This window comes from Pteropus alecto, unplaced genomic scaffold (genome assembly GCF_000325575.1).
Source record: "Pteropus alecto unplaced genomic scaffold, ASM32557v1 scaffold778, whole genome shotgun sequence".
NCBI lineage: Eukaryota > Metazoa > Chordata > Mammalia > Chiroptera > Pteropodidae > Pteropus > Pteropus alecto.
In genome coordinates this window covers 251,965-258,155 of record NW_006441062.1, presented here as the reverse complement: position 1 = coordinate 258,155, position 6,191 = coordinate 251,965, and positions in this window count along the sequence as shown.

The following is a 6,191-nucleotide window of genomic DNA, read 5'->3' as shown; positions in this document are numbered from 1 at the left end:
TTGTCTGTGTTATGAGTGTTGCTTTGCCAAAGAGAAGCCAAAAGCTCACTTTTCCAGCATTCCCGGGAGTTAGGGGCAGGTATGTGACCAAGGCTCAGCCAGTCATATACATCTGCACAGACTTTGGAAGAGGAGAGAATAACATGAAGAGGGAGGTTCTCCATAAAGTCCATTCGAGTGAGGATGGCACAGACTGGCAGAGGAAAAACATATAGCTTGCCAACGTGGCAGCAGCAGTCTTAGTGGAGATGGACCATGTTCAAAGTTGGCAATGAGAACTGTGGTATCTTTATCCAAAGGCAGTAGCAGGGTCTTCACTGTAGCAGCCAGCAGAGTAATTAGGATGTAGTTGGAAGCGTAGCCTCCAGGTTTGATTCTTTGGCCCCTGCAAAATTCTGTGATTTTATATACGTGTATGTTCCAAACCCAAAGGCATTACAAAAAAAAAAAAAAATCTACAAAAACCTCGTGTACATAGATGCAAAATTTCTAAACAGAATTTTTAACAAATCAAATAAATCCAGCAATAAGTTAATAGGATAATACATCATAACTAAGTGTAGTTAGTCCTAGGAATGCAAGGTCAGTCTTACATGTAAAAATCAATTAATATAATACACTATATAAAAATTTGTTTTTAAAAAGCATATGATTATCTGAAGAGACACAGAAAAAAAAATTCAGCAAGCTAGGAATAGAAACTTATTCAACTTGAGAAAAGACACCCACAACTAACATTAGTTTAGTGATGAAAGGCTGAAGGCTTTATTCTTACAATCAGAGACAAAGTAAGGATGTCCACTCTCATTGAACAAAATTTATCTAGATTGGAAAGGAAGGATCAAACTGTCTTTCTTCACAGATGATGTTAGTCTCTAGAAAATCAGATGAACTCTACAGAGAGCTACTAAAACTAATAAGTGAGTTTAGCAAGGTTATAAGATATATCATTAATAAAAATCAATTGTATTTTTATATGCCAGCAACAATCACCAGCTGAGATAAAAATATAATTTACAGTAGCACAAAAATATTAAATACTTATAGTGTGCAGTGATGTCTCATTGTGCTTTTGATTTGCATTTTTAAATACATGTTTTGTTTTACTGGAAAATTTTGTATAAAGAATCAAATCTGGTTCTTGTGAAGAAAACATTTACCACAACAGCTTCAATAAAGGTTAAGGGAAGAGAGAGAGTAAGAGTGAATTGCGCTGTTCTAGCTCTGTCACTACCTTACCTCCTACTCTGAGGCCCTGTGTCGTGGAAATCACAGGTGTCCAGAAGAATGGTCTACTTGACCCTCTGACAAGGCCTTGAGAGTGGCTGTGAGATCTGCTTCCTGACCCACAGACCACTGAAATCCTTAAAGCTGCTGTGGTACTTGCTAAAAATGTATGGACAAACAGAGTGAGGGGCGACCACGTTGGTGCTTTCAGCTAGCCACGCACAGGAGGAAACACTTCAACAGGGAAAATAAATAGTTTATCAAAAAATAGTTGTAATATATAGACAAACATCAAATCCTCCCGAGCCAAGATCTGCCCCTTACTTATATTCACAAAGCCACTGAATAAACCCAGGATTGACAGGGAGGCAGTGGGACTTCCTCAACGGCCATTCTAGTCTCCTAGTGTGTTATTAGATGATGAGGAGTAAAAGGAGTAGGAGAGAAGATTTTTCATTTGCTCCTTTTGTGATAGAACAGAGGGAAATCACTGGAGGAGAAAGAAGCAAGACAGTCTTGAGTTAGACCTTAAGACAGATTTTTGAAGGCTTGGACCAGTCTCTTGTGTCCTTGAGAATCGTTATCAACAGTGGCTTATCCCAATGCTTTGTTGCCATGGAAATAATGTGGCTTATAGGTATTTTTTTTCATTTTTTTTCCCTCAAAATCTAGGTGGATAAGGTATTGAGTGGGGAAAGTACTAAATGATTTAGGTGAAAAAAAGTCATATAGAGAGACACTACACCAGCTTCTCAGCCTCAAAGACGCTCTAGAGGTGATGCATGTGCCATATGCCAGTGAGGCTGTGAATGGAGGTAGGAGAGATCAGCCATCACAGGACCTTCGGGTTGGTGCTCTTGCCTGCCAGACAGAAGCTTTCATCCTTGGCAGACACCAGCCCTAACACTTGCCATTACTCGCTCTCCGTCCATGGTTTGCATTTTCTAAAAGGCTATTGATGTTCAACATCTTTTTATGTCCTTATTTGCCATCTGTATATCCTCTTCAGTGAAATATCTCTTGATGTTCTTTGCCCATTTTCTAATGGGCTGTTGGTTTTTTTTACTCGAGTTTTGAGAATTCTTTATATATTCTAGGTAATAGTCTTTTTTGTCAAATATATGATTAGCAAATATTTTCTCTAAGTCTGTAGCTTGTCTTTTCATCTTTTTAACAGGGAGTTTGAAATAATTTTTTTTATTTTTTTATTTTGATGAAGTCTAATTTATTATTTTTTTGGTAGGGATTATGTGTTTGGTTTCAAGTCTAAGAAGTCTTAGCTTGGTCCTAAGTCCCAGAGATTTTCTCCTAGATTTTTCTAAAAATGGTATGGTTTTGTGTTCTACATTTAATTTGGTGATCCATTTTAAGTTAATGTGTCTATTAGATGTGTGACTTAGGTTAATATTAATTCTTTTTTGCCTATGGATGTCCACTTACTCCAGAATCATTTTTCTGAAAAGGCTACTTTTATTCCATTGAATTACTTTTGAACTTCTGTCAAAAATAAGGGATCTGTTTCTGGGTTCTCTATTTTGCTCCATTGATTTTTGTGTCTATCCCTCCCCCAATACTACAGAGTCTTAATTATTACAGCTCTCTAATAAGTCTTGAAATTGGGTAAACCGATTCTTCTCAATTTATTTATTTATTTTGAAGTTGTTTTAGCTATTCTAGTTCCTTTTCATTAAAATTTTAGAACTATCTTGTATATATCCACAAAATTCTTGCTGAGATATTTATGGGGATTGTATTAAACCTGTATATGAATTTAGAGAGAATTGACATTTTTACTAGATTGAGTGTATTGAATCTTCAAATTCATGAATACAATTTGTCTTTCCTTTTATTTAGATCTTCTTTGATTTCTTTTATCAAAATTTTGGGGATTTTGGCATGCATTTCCTATACATGTTTTATTAGACCTATATCTAAATGCTTTATCTTTTTTGAGTGATTGTTAATGATATATGTTTATAAATTTGGCATACACATTTTCGTATCATGAAACCTTGCCTAATTCACTTATTATTTCTGGTAAGTCTTTTGTTAAGAAAATAAAAAAACAAGTTACAGATTGATAAAAATTTTATATCTGATAAAAGACTCATATGTAGAGTACATAAAACACTCTTAAATTCAATAATAAAGCAAACATCTCAGTTGAAAGATGGGGAAAGAAAAACCCCACTTCACTAAAGACTAGATATTGATAACAAATATGCACATGAGATGATGCTTAACATCCACTAGTCATTAGGGAAATGTAAATTAAAACTGTGATCAAGTATTACTAAATACCTCTTAGAAGGGCTAAAAATAAACCTCTAACCATGTCAGATGTTGGCAAGGATGTGCTGGGACTGAAACATTCATCCATGGGTAGAAATGTAAAATGATGTAATCACTTTTGAAAATAGCTTGGCACTTTCATTAAAGAGTTAAAAATACACCTAGTATATGATCCAACCATTCCACTCCTAGTTATTTTCTATGGAGATAAAAACATGTCCATACAATGTTTTGTTAATGTTTATAAAAACTTTAACTTGTAGTAGTCCAAAAATGAAAATAACCCAAATATCCATTGGCAGATGAATAAACTGTGGTATATCCATACATGGAAAATTAATCAGCAATAAAAAGTAATGAGCTACTACTACTGGTACATGTAACAACATAGATGAAACTCAGAATAATTATAGTAAGTGAAACAAGCCAGACAAAAATAGAACATACTGTAAAATTCCATTTACATAAAGTTATATTAAATGTAAACTACTCTGTAGTAAAAGAAGCAGATATTGGTTATCTGGGGATAGCACTGGGAGAAGGAGTACAATAGGAAAAGATTATAAAAGGTGTTAAGCATTTGAGAAGAATGGTTCTGTTCATTACTTTAATTGTGGTGATGGGTTCTCAGGTGCATACATATATCAAAACTTACCAAATTGTACACTTTAAATATGTGAAGTTTGTTGAATGTCAATTATACCTTTAAAGCTATTTTTAAAAGTTTAAATATTTATATGTCTTGGTTTAAAAAAAGACAAAATATTTTTTCTATTTTATATGCTGATTTTATTATTATTATTTTAAACATGTAAAATCTTTGTCTGTGATGATGGGAAGGTTGGGGGAAAGATACAAATAGTTTAGATGTCTGATATCATGATGCTGCCACATCAGCCATTTTCTTCTCACTTCTGTATTCTTTATACATGAGAAAAATAAAAATGTCAATTTTTTAAAAGCCAGTGATCTTTGGATTTTTTCTTATAGGAAGTTTAATTCAAATCCTGACTGATTCGAAAGTTGTACCTGAATAGATGTACTAAGCCATTATATATAGAAAATTGATTAGCCTATTATAATATTCATAAGAGTGTGTTTCCTAAGAAATGAGACATACATATTTTATATGTAGGATTCCTTCCATGTCAAAGGAAAAAATATATATATATTCTAAGCACTTATAAATTATAAAACCCAGTTGTGTGACATAACAACCAGGATAGGGCTATAAGATTTCTATAACTAGGCGGAAGAATCAGATACCTGCAAGTTGACTCCAGTGATGTGATTCACATGAGCTGTAAATTGCATTGATATAGTAGTACAAATAAAGTCATGTGCTACAATAATGACTTTTGAGTCAATGGCAACTACATATATAATAGTGGACCCATAACATTTCAGTTCTATTATTGGAGCGGAAAAATTCCTATTGCCTAATGACATTGTAGCCATTGTAATATCACAGGGCAATGGATTACTCATGTGTTTATATGATGGTGGTATAAACAAAATTACTGCACTACCAGTTGTATAAAAGTATAACTCATACAATTATGTACAGTACATAATACTTGATATTGAAAATAAATGACTGTGTTACAGGTTTATGTATCTACTACACTATGCTTTTAAACCTTTGTTTTAGAGTATACTATTTCCACTTATAAATAAAAAGGTTTGCTGTGAAACAGTATGCCCATGTTATGCTGGCAGTAGCCTCACATATCTCATGTTTACATTTGAATGATGTGTCTCTCGATTGCATCACATTCTCTTGCATTTGATTTAATATCATGTTTGTATAATAACATGCTATAAAGGCTCATAGCCTAGAATCAATAGTCTATTCCATATAGCCTAGGTATGTAGTAGGCTAGCCCATCTAGGTTTGTGTAGGTACACACTATGATTTTCGCACAATGACAAAATTGCCAAATGATGCATCTCTTAGAATGCATCCCATCCTTTATTGGCACCTGACTATAATGCTAAACCCGTCTCATCAGTGGTTAAGAATACAGTTAGCAACAGAGCAAAAAGATCTGGTTGTGAAACCAAGCAGATAAATTTATGCTGAAATTTGATTGGGATGACATAATTCTTTTCTTATCAAGTAAGCATCTCTCAAATATTAAAATATTTAAGATTAAGTACATAAATGTTAAAGAGAATAGAATCACCATATCAACTTCTCAATGTTATGAAATTTGAACATATTCGGAATGTCCTTGTAATGAAAAAAAATTAGCCTTTTAGAGCAATGTATGTCAAGCATTTAATTTCAATTTAAAGTGAGTAATTTAGTGATTGACTTAGATTTTTGATTTTAAAGTAAGCCCAAGTTAAGTGCATATATTGAAACATTTAAGAGAACTTAAGAATAAAATCATTTAGAAGTTTAATTTTAACCTTTATAAAAAGTAAGTTTATACTTGAGAGGATTTTGTATATGTCATACAATCGAGGACTTGAGGAAATTGAATATTTTATATTTATAAATATAGTTTAAAATAATTTAAAATTAAATGGGAACTATCAAACATTATTCAGAAACTGCAAAAATTTACTAGACTTCAAATTACAACAGGTTTGTATGTTCAACTTAATACTTTAAAGAACCTTGATAAATAGAATTTCAAATTTTAATATCAAAAGAAATCATCAGA